This window comes from Mya arenaria, chromosome 16 (genome assembly GCF_026914265.1).
Source record: "Mya arenaria isolate MELC-2E11 chromosome 16, ASM2691426v1".
Taxonomy (NCBI): Eukaryota; Metazoa; Mollusca; class Bivalvia; order Myida; family Myidae; genus Mya; species Mya arenaria.
In genome coordinates, this window is record NC_069137.1 from 32,952,808 (window position 1) to 32,971,478 (window position 18,671).

General features: G+C 34.5%; 1 pseudogene; it reads right to left on the reverse strand.

Moving 5' to 3' along the window:
- Positions 1-1,618: 1,618 nt before the first annotated feature.
- Positions 1,619-18,448, reverse strand: LOC128222215 (T-cell-specific guanine nucleotide triphosphate-binding protein 2-like; annotated as a pseudogene).
- Between the last annotated feature and the right edge of the window lie 223 nt (positions 18,449-18,671).

The window sequence follows — 18,671 nt, forward strand, 5'->3', positions numbered from 1 at the left end:
ACCACCACCACCTTTACCACCTTTACCACCACCACCACCACCACCACCACGGCCGCCGCCGCCGCCGCCGCCGCCGCCGCCGCCGCCGCCGCCGCCGCCGCCACCACCACCACCACCACCACTAACTACTACTACTACTACTACTACTACTACTACTACTACTACTACTACTACTACTACTACTACTACTACTACTACTACTTCTACTACTACCACCACTACCACCACCACTACCACTACAACTACTCTTACTACCACTACCACTACTACTTAACATGCTAATCTCTAAGAGGAGGTACTTAATTTATCTTGTAAACTGAATGTGTTTGACAGAGCATGAATCGATATTAGCCCTTGTGGTTTAGTTTGATAATTTTAATTCATTTTCAAATGCCTGCTGAAATCTTTCCTGGTATTTGAATGCCATATCTTGTCCAGTTGATGTAGGTCATACCACTTAAAACAAAACTCATTTTCCGTGGCGACAACGATGTTGTTAACAAAGTTGTAAAATTTAACATAGTTCTGAACAATCTTCTTCATTTGACTAGTTGTATTTCTTAGAATGCTTTGCGAATAAGCAAGGTTATGCAAAGTCACGTCAGGAAACCTTTGAGTGGCTATCCTTTTCCATTCGTTAAGTCTTTTTAAACATAAATAACGACTAACTGGCATGACACCAGTCAATTGTGTTTCAATTAATGCTATCCACATCGAATTGAAAAAGCGGCATTTAATGACGATTCAAACTTGTTTTATTACCAGATTCATCAGGAATTAGCCTTATTTAGCATGTATGATCATTAGAAATTTTGCGATTAAATTTTACAAAATAGTCACTTTACTTTGGCTTATGTTGTGGATGGCAGCTTTTACTTGCATTGGTCAGCAAGCTAGCAATGAAATTATATCAAGAAATAAATTGAGTAGGAAAGTATAGATTTCCATTCCAAACCAATAAAAAGGATTCTAGCAGAATACACGCATGCTAGATATTACTATTCATGTTATCATAGCAAAACTGGAAAAAAGACAGCAAATCGAAAAAGCGAACATAGTTTACTGAGTAGAACAATTGTTTGAATGATACTTGAGCTTCACATCCCAAATTTAATAGTTAAATGTAAATTTGAGTGAATTCGACAAGCATTAAGGATTTTTCTACTGAAAATAACTATAAACAAAATAACAAAGTACTGTCAAATATGAGAAAAGAGCATTTAGAAATATAACAACCTCTACAAAAAACAAAATTTCCCGTAGTTTTCTTTCTCATTGTACTTTTTATTCACACGGTGTTAAGTTTACATTTCATTTACACGAAACTAAACGAATGCCAATATGCAGGAAGTATGCATAACAAGTTCATGGTGGCCTTCCTTTCAGAAAAATGCAATGCATGTATCACAATATTAAGAATTGTTTGCGATGAATTGCTACATAAAAGACAAAATTTAATAGAAAAACAGAATCAGTCAACATTAAAGATGAGCACAGCGCAACGTCACTTTCCTAAATCCATATAATTATTAACACAGTTTCGAAACAGAAATGTTCTGCTAGCGACGTTTCTAAAGGCGTCCCTTTAGTGCAGGTTTACGGATGTGTGTCGTCGGTTCAATCGATTTAGCTAAGCCTTTAGCTACTTCACCGTTGATCTTGAGGGCATCCTCTTTCATTTCATTTAAAAGACCCTGAAGCAATGAAAATGTACTTCCATAGGAACGTATTCCAGCAATAACTGACACAAGCGCAGGGATAGCTAGTTTTAGAGTGAAATTACCAGCCTCAGTAGCAGTCATTCTTAATATCGTTGGCAATAAACCTACTGCTGTAAAGGTAATCGAACGCGTAGCCAAGTCTAGTTGATCAATGTCTAAATCATACCGCTTCTTATAATCCTTCAAGGAGGCCTCATCAAGATTGAATTGCTCCAAGTAAAACTTCGCTTCACGGACAATGATTTCTACGTCGATGAAGCTGCTCAAACCTGGAAGTGGTATTGCCCCAGCAATACCAGACGCAATAGCCATTTTAAAGGCTCTGTTAGACAGCACTCTCTCCTTCTCTAAGATGACATTTTTAGTGAGAGATGGTAAAAACAAAACCAAAGACTCCGTCTTCATTTTCGGAGTTTCTTTTATAACATCATGCATTAAGCGATCAAAATCAAACTGGTTTATTTTTAGAAGTCTATTTGATATCAGAAAAACTTTTGCGTTCAAACCTCGAAGATTGTGTTCAGCATCTTCTCTTATCTTCTGCAGACTTTCTTCTTGGTGGAAGTCTTCCCCAGAATCAACCTTTTCGTTATCCATATCGTTATCGATTTTTGTCCTCACAAAGAAGAACTTCTTTTGTTGCAGCTTTATTTGCTGACCGAGCCACGCGTCATTCTCCGTAAAACGAGTGGCCGACAATATTATGAAGAAGTCGTACTAAGGAAGTTCACTTTCTGCAGATAAGACTCGCGGGGGAAAAGCCGCGTTCCAACACCGGGAAGGTCATACAAGACAAAGTTTTCGTTCTTGGGATGCGGATATGCCTGCACCTCTATTGTCGTTTCTGTTGTTCCGACTGCAGCTGCACCGGGAGCTTTCGGTTCTAATCCACGGAAAGTATTGATGAAACTTGACTTCCCAACGCCCGAGTTTCCAGTCACTGCAATGCGTACCGGTATTTTCTCCCACTTGTCTCTGCTGTTGATAATCATCTGCTTTAAACCATCCAGACCATCTGTATTGAATGCGTTGACCATTGCTATCTGGTCTTCTTCTATTATTCCTGCCATTTTTTCTGAAAATTAAACGTCATGACGTTCGATTTACATTTTTTATAATGTATATTGGTTAATATTTACACCTCAACCTCCATTCCTTAAATGAACTGCTTTTCGGCAATTGCGATTATCATCCGATGAACGCAACATCTTCTGATATGTTCGGATCGCAATTAATCGCATAACAAAATACATGAAAATTGTTGATCTTGTTATTGTTTGTATTGTGTGAGCAGGTCCCCTAATATCTAAATCAACATTTTAGAAAGTATTAAAGCATGATATTTAATATGTATTGTTGCCATAAGTATTTCAATTTTACGTTTAAAAGTGATTTCAAGTGATTGATCTTTTCCCGCGTTATTGAGACATCATTTGATAAAATAATTTCGGTTACAGTCGGGTCGTTCTATTTACAGAATGGGTACGGAAGAATTACGAAATGGTTTCTTAAATGAAATGGAGTTTGTATTTTTTTAACAATTATTGAATGAAATAATGAACTATTGGTGTAAATATTAGTAATAAACTGAGGGGTTGAAGTCATTATCAGGGATATGAACGCAATTGGTCCTTCGGACTCCACACACTTTGACCAGCTCCATTGCGTTCATAACCCGATAAAGACATCAACTCCGCAAATTATTCCTTCAAAAAACCCTTCCTTTTAAACTCGAAATGCAAAAGGGCAATAAAGACGTAGATCTCTTACATGAGTACCTTGCCATTAATGTACACACTTTTGATCTAGTTATAAATAATAGTAAAAAACTAACGTTTGAAGGATTTGTAGATCTTTTAAAAACAACAATCAAGCGAAACATGGACTTAGATTTTTGGATTAGATACATGTATGCCCAAAAGTAAAGAATAAATCAGATTTAGATAGAACATATTTTAGCTAGGGCATTGACAAGGCTTTATTAAAAAAAAACTCAGATAACATAGTGGCATAAGGGATAACATGAGATGCAATAGTATTAAGGTTTCTGTACTAAATGTTAAACCAAGATCCCTCCTTTTCATCCAAACATTTTTTGTGCTCATCTTAGACATATACTCTGGATGTATTTTAAAACAATTTGGTAAACCAAGTGAATTTACTATTCGCATTCAAACTTTTATTGAGAACAATTTGATCAAGCTCGATTCATATTGCTATTCATATAAGATTGCTATATTTTTATTGGACAGAAAAGTACCACTCCGCAAATTTAAACAAGTAAATTTAATAAGGTACTGGCTTGATTGGCAACATTTCAGGAATTCATACGATCCTTTCTCGCTTTGATTTTATGATGAATCTTAATTTGAACAGAGGATATCATTTCGATCGAAACACATTAGAAGAAGAAAAACATAGATCTACTCTTGATTCTTCTCTTAATAATATATTTGAAGACGTTTAGTATCAAGGACTCGCGTTCAAACATATTTTCGGAACTAGTTGATATTATATGACGACTAGTGACATATCATTTATAGTGTTATGTTTCCTTGGATGATTTCGACAAGTACCTTATGAAAGAGATAATAGTCTCATTCTGTTAGCCTTGAGGTCATATTCAACTTTGATGCGTATTTGCAGGTTTTGATTTTACTCTGCTAGCGCATCATAGCTTCAGCATCATGTCCAATGTTCTTTTCAACACAAAATATTGGCATTTATTGTCAATTCAATGTTCATACAAACCATATAAATAGGTAAAAAACACCAGTTGCAAATTTGCATATGTGGTACAAGAACGCAACATATATCTTGATGAAAAAAGACATACAAAACTATGCGTTTTTAAAATCAAGTTCAAAATCATATGTCATCATTAGTTGGATACACACTAATTTGCATGATCATCAAATGCTACGAAATTGTACTGAAAATTTTGTGGCAATTTATATTTTAGCTTGAATTGGCCTAAAGCTTGACCTTTAGGTAGTCAATGTTGCTGATAATTTAAGGTACATTGAGGACATCTATTTAAATGTGGGCCATACTTATATATAGAATATACTCATTATATATTCATGGTGGCCATTTTGAACGCCATCTTGGTCCTCATTATACATGGCTAACACAATGTTAAATTAAAAAAAAACACTTCTGCAGAACTACATTATATTTTAATTGGAAATTTATTTTCAAACCTTTCTTTGTAATAAGCATCAACTTATAAGCATGAACATATGGGTTTCTTTGCCCTCAAAATCGGTAAAATAATCATTTTTAAATTATGGTTTTCAGTGCAACAAAATATAATATTTTTTAAAGTTTTGCTATTTTAAAAAAGTTCACGTTCGACATTTTAATAATTATTAAACGACACTAGAGAAGGCAGGATACAGTAAATACCACAGCTATGTTAAGGTTACACACCACCATTGTTATTCCCTATATAATTCAATGTAAAATTATAATTTTTAGACAACATTTAAAGGCATTTCGAGCGAATGCAGGCTATGATAACCACATATATTCTTAAACTACAAGCTTTAAATGACCTTTTCAGCCAATAAAAAAGGGGGGTCAAGTTATTCCTAAGAAAAATCACTCCACTTGAAAAATAAACTCTAAAAATTGCACCGTCCGCCATGACAAATCTTCAAAAATGACCTTTCAACTATAGGGCAGCGGTTTATGCTTTAATCTCTACTCTAAATGATAAATCAAGCAAGAATAGATACTTAAGGTATAAAAGTCTCAGGAACAATGATAGTTTTGATTTACAGTGTATTGAGCTTGTGAAAACATGTCTATCAATCATAAGAACATTTTTTTTTAATGAGAATTGTCCACACAACGGAAGTACATATGACGTAATGGTGACGTCATTCCTTAACACCATTATGGTATTGGCGATTATCTAACTGAACTGGTCAGCATAAAACCTGAGCATACTGTTTTAGCTGGTGTCAACACATCAATATTCGTGAAGTAGTAGTGCGAAACTTGGTTGTCCGGTTAGCGCAGTGGTTAGCGCACTCGCTTCTCACCTAGACTCGGGCGCATGTGAGTTTGGTTTGGGGTCACCAAGCCGGACAAGTGGGTTTTCTCCGGGTTCTCCGGTTTCCCCCACAACGCAAGACCACACTCTCGCGTAAAATCGGGCCAACGAGAGTGATTAATATAATGTTGTAATAACTTGTTTCACAATCGTTGTAAAATAAATATGTTTAAACTAAACTAGGGTGAACCCCCTACAACTTCTAACACACTGAAATTCATATAAAGGTGGAGATGCGTCCAAACATTACAGTATCATCTTAATCTATGCAAATATAATGTACGTAAATGTCATATATTTATTTAAGGTAAACTGTCTGCAACTCTTACCATTTTCGATAGAAGAAATGCAACACAAACGAGGGTTAACAGTTAAAGACGGACAATATATAACAGCATCCGGATTAAGTTTGCAAATCCGGAATTTTTGCAAACTTAGTTTCTTTGTTTTTCACCCAATGTTTTTTATTTTTGTATTATTGAAACGGGTTTGGTAATACTAATAAGAGATATTTTTATTCCTGATATTTGATTTAGAAATATTTTATTTTTGCATTTAAAGTCAACTTTTTCATTGAAATTCACTAAACGAATATTATACACTTTTACAATTCAAATCAAACCGCGTAAAGCGTTGACAGGCTATCGATCTGCTACAATTTTTTTCATAGTCATGTAATGCCGAATGAAACGGAAAGTATGTGAATAGTTCTTTAATTTGTCTCAGTAATTTCAGTCCAATATCTTGAGCATGTAGCATAATGCATATGCATATTTAAAAACACAACGGATATAAATCTGTTCATTTTGTCTACGAGTGACATATGTTCAGGGCATTATTAAGATACATGTACATAAAGCATACAGGGAAGAAATAGTATGTGGGTGATTCGACCCTGAGGTATTTGGCGTTGTAGAAAGAAGTCTTAAGCATAAACCTAATTAATATCTCCAATGCATTTTGTTGGGATGCATTTGGTTAAGCTGGCATACCCTGTTAGTAAATTAAATACGCCTCAAGTCAAGTTTGAAGTGTAGAGTAGATTTTACTAAAAGACCCTTAATGCTTTATCCGTGGCAGTGCATTGTTTATGAAACAAAAGCTCCAGATAAGGTTTTTTATGATATTGAGTATTACTCCATACCTTATAAGTAACTATTTGGCGTATTCCACATTTCAAGTGACTTATATTTCATGATCTCATTGAGAATCAACATTAAACTCTCAAAGTTTTTGCGAAGGAAATTATGAGCATATACTATCTTTAGATGTTTATGTTAATAAATATGTTTAACAATTACATGACTATACTCACAAAACGTTGCAGGCTGAAAGGCATTCAACGCTTTAAGCGCTTTGATTTAAATATCTTTAACCTGGTTTCTGCTCCTCAGAGGCCATTTTGTTTTAATCGATTAAGATGTGGTCACGAACGACTGTTATTCATTTTGGGACAAATATTAAACTAGTCTTACGCTTGAAAATGTTGTTTTTGGTTGTCAGTACCTTTACACTTAAATTTTACCATTGTCTTTATTTTTAATGAAGATGTTATAAATTAATGATGAGGCTTGTGAAATGTTATACCTAACATATTGATGTATTTCAGAGACACTGTTCTGCAGTATGATATTATAACATATCCTTCACCATGTGCCCATGAAAAGCCTGTAGACCACAAACACAGTTAATCCTAAAATCAGAGTTGGGTATATGTTTAAGAAAAAATGTCGACCTCTATATTGGGCTAGTGAATCTTGCATCACAAAATAAATGATATTGGTATAGCCTATTGCCATAGTCTCTTTACTACATTGTAGTTGCTAGGTCAGTCATCCTACTAGATAGCAGAAAAGCAAAAAATAATCATATGATGTATACTTGTATGAGAATCATCTTGTACATTTAAAAATGGAGTTTACAATTTTTCACCAAAAAACTGGTACTTGTTAGCTCACTGAAGCTCGTATAAATCACTTTCCACGTCATTCTGATAGGGACTCTCTCATGTTTTGGCAATAAATAGTATATTTCAGAAAACACTTGAATTATGTTAACTTAACTCTTTGATACCGTAATTGCAGGACAAAATAAAGTGAACGTATATAAATAATATCTGGTTTAATCGGGGGCCGAACCTACGCTTGTTGAAAAGAAGAAGAAGAAAACCGATATAACATTTGTGGAAGGGTTCCAGTTGTGAGTATCTTAGTTCTTACGCTCCTGACTAATTGATACACTTTATTTTGTATATAAAAAAAATGTAAAAAACACATTTTACAAACCATGGGCGAGTCACTATAACTTGTACAATAAACTCATATCTGGTTGATACACACTCCCTCAGTCTTGAAAACTGTAACACGTGATTTTTTTAAACAAAATTAGGTCCGTGATACCAGTTAGAGCTGACCAGATGCTATAAATTGATACTGATGAAAATAAATATATGAGTTGTGCAAGTTGTTACATTGCAAATATTAGTTTAATGATTAATACTAGAGTGTATTTGAATGTGACTTCAAACTGGTTTACCACAAACATGTTACTGTAATCAATACTATCGGCTGTGAAATTCTGTCAGACGAATTTGTTTATTGAGCTTTGCAGAAGATGAATGACACTTACGTTTTGCTAAATGGATATCTCACCCATGTGTAAGTCATACATTTCTTCATAGATCTTTTTGTGTTGCTTGTTGAATTTATGAACAGTTAACTCGTAATGCACCAGTAACCATTCCCCTCCCCCCATTCAGGGGAATAGCGGGGATTTTTACTATCACTAATCAGTCCACCCAATCCCAGGTAAATCCACGTCAAATGCCCCCCTGGTGACATCCTAGGTAAGCCAATTTCCAGATATTTTTGGCGTGAAAACAAAACCACCGAATTCACTCGGCAATGTGGAAGATAATTTTAAACACTCCCAATTAAGCCCGCTTTCACAGTATAGCGGGCCTAGGGGCCGTGGTTACAATTGACCGGTGCAAATTTATTTAAAAACGGGATTCTTTTTTTTCCCCACTAGCAGCTTAAGAGGGAAGGTGAGACAATGCGTGCCCCCACCCCCCCTCCTAAATTGGTGAAAAGTTTACTTTTTAATATATTTGAAAAAGAGTACTAAAATTCAACTGAAATGTGCATTTTAGACAAGAAATTATTAAATTTTACTTAACATTTTTTAACAAGCCCTGCTGTTTAAAACGCAGAATTTAGCAAGCCCTGAAAGCATTTTACCACTGCAGGGCTTGCGGGCTTCTGGGCTTCTGATGTGCTAATTTCGACCACTAATATGATTGGCATTTATACTGATTTATTTATAGCCAAGAAATAACCTTTATTTTATTCATTTTTCGTTTCGTGAATAATTTGTTATCAGAGTAGCCAAAAATATATTTGCTTTTAAAATAATACATTATTGATCACATCATCAGCAAATATAATCAAACTGTACTGAAAAAGCCATATCGTAATACAATTTTAATACAATGTTTTGACTCATTAGAATTGGAACCTTGTCATTTAAAGCTGTACTCTCACAGATTGAACGTTTTGACATTTTTTTATTATTTTGTCCTGGAACGAGCCATTTTATGCGAAAATGCATGGAAACCAGTGATATAAGACTGCTGACAAAAAATCAGATCGCAGCTTTTCATTTTAAGGTCAAAAATTGATGTTTTATGCATTTTTCTTAAACCGTTAGTAACACTTTTAGCCATAAAACATAAAATTTCGAATGGAAATATGAAAATCTGCGATCTGTGGTTAAGAATACCGATTTTTATGCTGCTTAGGTGTTTGCTTGACACATGATGGACTTAAATGTAGCTGCATTTGTGATTATTTTGAACTGAGTTGGATGTGGAAGTGTCTTACTGTGGTATGTTTGACACTAGATAAACTTCATTGCAGCAGAATTAAGATTTACAGGGCACTGAATTGACTTGATTTCTTTACACTAAATGTTTTTTTTGGTTTTACCGCCATCTTTACTTGTTTTTAGTCCATAGAAAAATGTGTGTCAGGTAAACCAGCAAGCTGATAGTGTTGACGTAGTGGTAAGTCTCTTTTCAATTCCTTGATTAAGAGGTTATAGTGTATAAATAATCCAACCAACACACTTTGTATGTGTTTTGTTTTTAAATTGCGACCAATGGTTTATTGTGAACTTGACATTGGGGATATATTCAAAGTAAATGTACCTTTTTATAAAACAAGAGGGCCATGAAGGCCCCTTAATCGATTACCTGTTCCAATTCAAGTGTGAATTAGGTGTTTTCAGGGCAAGGCCAATTGTGACAGGGGGAGGGAATAAGTGTTTTTCAGGGCGATGGATAGTGCAACGAGAGGCGACTTAATTAAAACAAATTTTGGACTAGTTTTCAATGCTACATGTTAAATATTATAGTTGAGGGTATTACAGATTTAGAGAATTTGAAATGTCAGTCTGGTGGTCTGCTACCTTAGAAAGGATGCGTACTTGTCTTTGTTTGTACATTTTTATTTTCTGTTCTTGTCATGGTTGGAGTATAAACATGAAAATTGTTTCATTTAATTCAGAATGTATTTTAACAGTGAGTGTGATTAAAACACTTGTTCTACATGAAAATGCACGAAACATTGAAAACTTATTATACATACTTTTGACTGGATCACGGAAGGACTTTTTTTATTAAATTACAGTATATTTTCAATAAATCTGCATATAATCATGAGGTATGGAATCAAAACATTTATACCTGCTGGAATTAAAAAATATATTACTTAGATCCGTCCTAGTGACCAAGTTGTTTTTTTAATATCCAGATGATTTTTTTCAATATCACGGATGACCCAGTTGCAAACCTTACCTTGCTGTTATAAGTACATTCTGACCAGGTTTCATATAGATAAAGTAGAAAATATGGCCTCAACAGTGTTTTAACAATATTTTCTATGATTTGACTTCGTGACCTAGTTTTTGAACTTAGGTTACCCAGTTTCAAACTTGACATAGACTTCATGAACACAAACGGCATATTTTAAATATAAAATAATTAATTGCGACATTTACTTTCTCTTTGGTGCATCCGGATTTACATATCTACTTTCACTTTGTCTCATCCGGGTTTGATGCAGTTAATTTTTACATTGAGTTTCATTGGACGAACTTTTGATTGGCTGTTCATTCGCGCTTGAATAAAATTTCTTGGGTAAATTGTTACGCGGTTTTTGTCATTCGATCTTCTAAGTTGTCATGACAGTGAGTTGACTTTAGAATAATTTCCAATTTAACCTACCCACCCAACCCTTTATTATTCTGCATTATGAAAGACGTTTATTTGGTTGTGTTGAATAATAATTTCCTTTTATTGTGCATGGAAGTATTGTGAAAGTACTTAGATATTTGTGTTATTTTTGTTGTACTAGGTTCAATATGTGTCTTTATGTTGCTATTTGTATTAGACATGATGATTATAAGTTGTGATATTGTATGTGTGCATCACATTTATCATGTTATTGACATGTACAACTTATTATATTGATGAGTACTTAGTTTATTTAACACTGATGTTTAGCATATGGCAAATTTATACATTATGTGTTAAGTTATTTCTTTGAAATGAGAATTATTTGTATTCCAAATTATGTCACGACGGAATAAGCTATATAAACTTTAGGGCTGCCACGATATACCGGTATAACGGTATATCGCGGTACGAAGCAAAAAAAATCGTACCGCGGTACAACATTAGCGTACCGGTTTTTTCCATTAAATTCAATTTACAAAACTTATCGGTCTTTTCATAATTTGGATTATGAAAAAATTGACGTGTGCAGATTCAATAATCGATTACTTCCTGTTCCAGTCATGTAGGCGCAATATCCCTAAAACCCGGGTCTCCGGATCGCCGTTCACCGTACCGATCAATTTGTTACCGATCAATTTTGTGTTTTCTTACAGTTTATAGTATTGTTATTAAACGTAACAGTTAATAATTTTTTCCATTATAGTTACGCAATGATAAACAATAAGCCGAATATAGGTATGATAGGGTGGATGAGGAGAATACCAAGTACAAAATGGTCCAACCAATAAAAATGAATTGAAATGGATTCTCTTGTTTGGTGAAAGGAGCATTGCTTCTACTTTCCTTTACTTGCCAATTAGTTAAAGCTCGGCTTTGCATCCCAGCGACGTCAATACCATCCGAACGCGTGTTCAGCACAGCGGGAGATATAGTTACCGCCCAGAGATCTTGCCTAGCTTCAGATCTTGTAGACAGGTTACTCTTTTGTAAGGAAAACTGTCAGAAATGTGACTTAGTAACGAAGGCTTGAGACAGTCTAATAACTATGTGTGGTCTTAGTGTTAATTGTTTACATATTTCTAGTCCAAAGTTAAAGACTGAAATGATATAGAAGTTTTGAGTGATGTTTTTATTGTTGTGTTTGGTTCATTTGTTTTTAGTTAGATATGTTCTAGTCAACATATGATATCATCATATCTATTAATTGTTTAAGCAGTTTGCTGTTTTGAATAAAAAATGTTCCAATTGGCGTATCGTGGCAGCCCTAATAAACTTGACTATCATTCGGCGTTGTTCTTATTCTTCATAAGTAAGGGTATTTTCTTTAATAATAAGTTATATAAAGAGTTGAGGATAATTATTCTGACATAGTTTCATGGTGATCAAAGAGAGAATGTAACCTCTACAGTGTTTACAAAGATTTTCTATGATTTGATCTAGTGGCCTGGTTTTTGACCTCTGATTACTCAGTTTCAGACTCTACCTAAAGATCATCAAGAATAACATTCTGATCAAGTTCCATGAACATATGGTCATAAATGTGGCCTCTAGAGTGTTGACATGCTTTTCCTATGATTTGACCTGGTGACCTAGTTTTTGACCGTACATGACCCAGATTCGAACTTGGCCTAGAGCTAATCAATATATACATTCTGACTAAGTTTCATGAACTTACAGTCATAAATGTGACATCTAGAGTGCTAACAAGCTGTTCCTATTATTTGACCTAATGACCTAGTTTTTGACTGCACATGACCCAGATATTAACTTGACATAGAAATTATATATATTAACATTCTGACCAACTTTCATCAAGAAACATTTATAAATGTGACCTCTAGATTGTTAACAAGCTTTTTCTTAAATTTGACCTGGTGATCTAGTTTTTGACTGCACATGACCAAGATTCGAACTTGGCCTGGAGCTAATCAATATATACATTCTGACTAAGTTTAATGAACATACAGTCATAAATGGGACCTCTAGAATGCCAACAAGCTTTTCCTATGATTTGACATGGTGACCTAGGTTTTGACCGCACATGACCCAGATTTAAACTTGACTTAAAGATTACTAATATAAACATTTTGACTAACTTTCATGAAGATAGAGTCATAAATGTGACCTCTAGAGTGTTAACAAGCTTTCCCTTCAATTTGACCTGGTGACCTAGTTTTTGACCGCACAGAACCCAGATTCGAACTTGATCTAGAGATCATTAATATTAACATTCTGACCAAGTTTCCTGAAGATACAGTCATAAATGTTACCTCTATAGTGTTAACAAGCGTTTCCTTTAATTTGACCTGGTGACCTAGTTTTAAACCCCAGATGACCCAATATCGAACTCGTCCAAGATTTTATTGAGGGTAACATTCTGACCAAGTTTCATTAAGATTGTGCCAAAATTGTGACCTCTAGAGTGTTAACAGTCAAATTGTTGACAACGGACGACGACGGACGTCACTTATAGAAGGATTAACCCAGGCCTTTAAGCAATACTTTCGTAGATCACTTTGATTTTCATGCATTGTATTTGCGTAAACAATAACGCATATCATATTTCCATGTAAATATTTATTTACCCATTTGCTTTCTTTTGTCAAAAAACATAATCAGAAGATTATAGTTGAGTGATCCAGATCGTACCTATGAAATCTGCAATAATGTTGCATTTCTTTTTCATAACAACAGCCAACCATTTAAAAAATAACACAAGATGAATGTTCTCATATGAAGAGCGTTGATGAAAGAACCATGAAACCAGCTGTTTCGCTGATTTAAAGTTGACTTGTACAATTTAATTGTTACGAAATTTTGCGTATCAATACAGTTGCACCCCGTTGGCTCGAACTTGCTTGGCTCGAATTTTAGCCGGTATACCATTTTTTTAAATCATCGTTATTATGTGGGATTTGGGCCAAGCAGCAATGCTATATCTTTTCACAACCTTTAGTCTCACGTACTAGTATTACAAAACGTATCTATCAATTGGGCACTTCATATATAGAGCCTTATAGAGCCCCTTTATTGTTTGTTTGGCACAAAATGTTTATTGGACACACAGTGGACTTGAGAACAATCTGTCTGTGGTGACTGTGATAGGTTGATGGTAGCCATAATGAGGATAAATGAGCCCTGGCTTGACTTTTTAGAGCCCGTCTGTGGGCTTGTTTGAGCCCATCTGGGGCTTGTCTGCAACCACAATAAGGATGCAGAGAGCATAATTTGCAATTTCGCAACCTGCATTTTGAAATGCGTTGTATTTTATGTCCGTAAGAAGTATATCATGAAACAGTTTTATCGTCTATTCTTTACGATACGTTGCGTTTTTATGCCACTTATGCAAATTTGCACCTGTGGTGTGTTTTGAACGCGTTTATATGGTAATTGATAACATTGACTTTTAAATAAAATGCCATTAGTTTGTGGTGAAAAGAACATGAGACATAATGATGAAGCTCATTTTAATCACGTAAGATATCAATATCAATATTTATTACAACTCTTATTCACTAAGCGATATTATGTTGCAGTAATTCAAGAGATATAAAAATTGTTATCCTGTCAAAAAACATTTAAACTGCACGTATTTACGATTTTATTTTCCTTCTTAAATTCATGAATAAGAATGAGGAATGTGCATGTTAACTTCCAAAGTATCAGCTGAAATAAGAGTGTTTCATGATAATTTAATGTATTTGATAATTTAATGTATTTGAAATTTTAGCAATCCATGTTGATAGCATATGAGTCTCAAAGAAAGTACAAATAATTAAATAAACTTAAAAAGAAAAAATGAATATTGAAAAATGGGGTATTTTTTCATACTCCGGCCTTGAAATGATCATTCCATGTACCTTGACGTGTTCAATGTTGTATGTAAATTTTAAGTGTCTTATTATAAAAAAATGCAATAAAATTATTTTTTCTATATTTAAAGTAATATACTTAATCCGTTCGGAACTGTTCTGAACGACAAAAACAAGTGAAAATACGACGTACAGCTCGGTTTTCAGAAACATGTGTTAAAAATTTAAGAGTATTTATAACTCTGTGGCTTGCTTTAGATCATTATCACAGAGGTGTTAATAAACACTGACCCTGGGTAACCTTTATCAAAATGATAAGTTTGGAGGGCAAAAACTTACTCTGGACTGATTTTAGTGATGTAAAAATTCCGAAACAGCAAAAAACAACTGCTTCGGCATTTTTAAGTGAGGCCATCAATATGATTGATAAATTATATTGACACACGTAAATCAATGTGGACTATTCTTTTATCATGGACAACTGTGAAACACAAATAAATAGAATGAAATAAAAGAATGATCAGAATATAAAAAAAATGAAAAGAAAATATTATGGGGTCTATGAATGAAATCACATACTGGATAATTAGTTATAAGCACAATGTCATATTTATATTGAAACAAATATTGTATTTACATTATTTAGCTATGGCAGCGACAGGTTTTCATATTACTTTCCCCTGTTTAAATGTAATATCTGAATTGTCTGTTAATATGTCCACTGATATAACATTCATAACTTTTGCGGCCTGGCATATTGCATCTTATCAGTCATGGCGGTATTCACTATTCTCCTAGTTGGCTTCTATTTTTCAAAATTCTAAACATGTTTTATTTTCTAAACTATTGATTTATCATCACCATATTCATACATTCTCATTCACCAGAGGTTTGATGATGACAAATCAAATGGGGAACGCAAAGCATCATCACTCTGGTGAACGAGAATAATTTCATATAGCACGATGTACATGAAATAATGACAGCATGGCGAGTTATTATCACTAATTTTACTCATAAATACCATTAATTGATCCTTTTCATACAATATATCTACATCACCTCTGCGACTCCTTTATAATTTGTGTCAACATATAAAAATAATCATGTGGTCTTTAACAAAGATAGAAGTGTAAAAAAAGTTAATATCTTCGACTTCATATTGCAAACAAATTGTGGCTGAAACTGATCTGTACTTAACATATTGATCAAGGGCTTTTATATGATACTCGGGACTCAAGCAGAAGTACGCAAAGAGGTACACCCAAATTTATCCGACCCTGGCTACTTTCCAAAATGCAAGAAAAAAACGAGCATTAACCACATTTTCACAATGTAAAGAACTTCATAAATGCTAAGAATGGTAACTCTTGACAAAATTGTAGTTGTCTTTAACCTCGCAAATGATCGGTTAAATGACAAGATGTATGTAATCAAGCTTAAGGTATGACGTCACCATTGCGTTATATGTATTTACGTTGTGTGGAAAGTTCACAATAAAAAATAATGTTTTTATGACTGATAGACATGTTTTCACATGCTCAATACACTGTAAATCAAAAATATCATTATTCCTGAAACGTTTATACCTTGAGTATCTATTATTGCTTGATTTATCATTTAGAATAGAGATTGAAGCATAAACTGCTGCCCTATAGTTCAAAGGTCATTTTGGAAGAATTGTTTTGGCGGACTGTGCAATTTTTAGAGTTTTTTTTCAAGTGGAGAGATTTTTCTTAGGAATAACTTGACCCCCCTTTTTATTGGCTTAAAAGGTAATTTAAAGCTTGTACTTTAAGAATATATATGTTTATCATAGTCTGCATTCGCTCGAAATGCCTTTAAATGTTGTCTAAAAAATCATTTCACATTGAATTATAGAGGAAATGACAATGGTGGTTTGTAACCTTAACGACTGCGTTTTTGTGACATTGATGAAAGTTGGATTTATATTTTGTTTGTGTTTTTTTCAATCGGATAAAAAGTTGTACTATCTGATACAGGGTTAATGAAGCAATGCGATGGTTAGACGTCATGCTAACCATTGTATAGTATAACAGCGATGAGGAATATGGATAAGTCGACAGTTGACCGGTAAGGACATGTAATGCACCAGTCAATTGTAACCACGCCCCTCCCACAGTTACTTGGTATTTGGATTGCATTTTTGGCCAATAGTGTTACCATATTCGAGCGATTGGTCCCTAGGGTGATCTCTTGGACTGATAATCATAAAAAATGTGTTTTAGTACTCTGTGATACACATAATAAACAAAGAATCCACTTTTGGTCGTTTATTTTTACATATTAAATATTTTAAAATTTAATACAATAAAGATTGCTGTCCACATACCAAGTAACTGTGTCCCCCCCCCCCTCCCCCAGGTCCGGGGAATAGCGGAGACTTTGACTTTTGGTCCAGCCAAGCCCGGGGACGAACTGCTGGTAACCCCCCCCCCCCGCCAAATGCCCCCGCACCCCAGGGACCCTAGGTAAGGCCCATTTCCCGCTATATTTGGTGCGAATACAAAACCACCGCATATACACCCGGCACTGCGGGGCCACCTGGAAGGTAAAAACACGTCCCATTTCCCCGGCTATCTCCGGTATACCCCCGGACCTGGGGGGGGGGGCTGTTGTTACAATCGCCTGGTGCATGAAATGTCATTTTTGCTGATGTTTTATGATAATAATTTTCTTTATTCCCATTTCCTACATGTTCCCATTCCAAATCCTACCAGTCCTTCCAATTGGAAAATTCCCATTTTAAAACTGAACTTTTTTCTCCAAATGGAATTTTTCCATTCATCAAATTATCCAATCGGAATTTTCCAATGTTCATAACTTTCCCATCTTGAATGTGGGAATCCTCCAACTGGAAAGATTCATACACATGCCTTAAATGAATCAATCGGTTCTTTTTAATGAATTTATTCTTTTACATGTAGTTAGTGTAAAATATTCTTAATAAGATAGTCTATTTCCATTTGAAAAAATATGTTCCAAATTCTACCACAATTTAAATGGAGCCAGTTTTCCAGTTGGAAAAACTTGAAAAAGCCATTTTCCAATGGGATGGCCAATTTACAATGGGATTCCCATTGGAAAAGTTGACTTTAATTATAAAAAAACAACATATTTCCAAATCAAATATCAGGCATAAATATATCTCTTATTAGTATTACCAAACCTGTTAATATAATAATACGCAAATAAAAAACATTGGGTGAAAAACAAAGAAATTAAGTTTGCAAAAATTCCGGATTTGCAAACTTAATCCGGATGCTGTTCAAGATGTCATATTCAGCCAAACACTATTATCTGATAATCTCTTTACTTCTTACGAAAATATTTAATAACTTCATTCGTACCTTTGATTCGATGAATTATCGTTCCAATTTTCACTAAAAAATGCACCTCTTCTTCAATTTTCCAATTCTCTTTTGAGAAGATTGAAATAATTTGTAAAATAACCGTCGTCCTGATCTGATACCAAATATGGTAATATTTGAGACTTCAGTGAATTGAAAATGTTAACATTTATATCTTTCATATCTACGGCAGCATGATACCGACATCTATTCCGTAATGTCAAAATCAGATTTACACATAACGTGCGAGCCATAACTATTGGGGGCGAAAGTCATACGATAAAAGAAATAAGCTCCATATGACGTGTACCACCATTGGCGTATAATTTGATTTCTTCATACTCGGACGAGGCAAAGTCGGCTAGTAGACTGTGAAGTGTATGGTGAACTCCAATGCGAGTGGACTGCTGT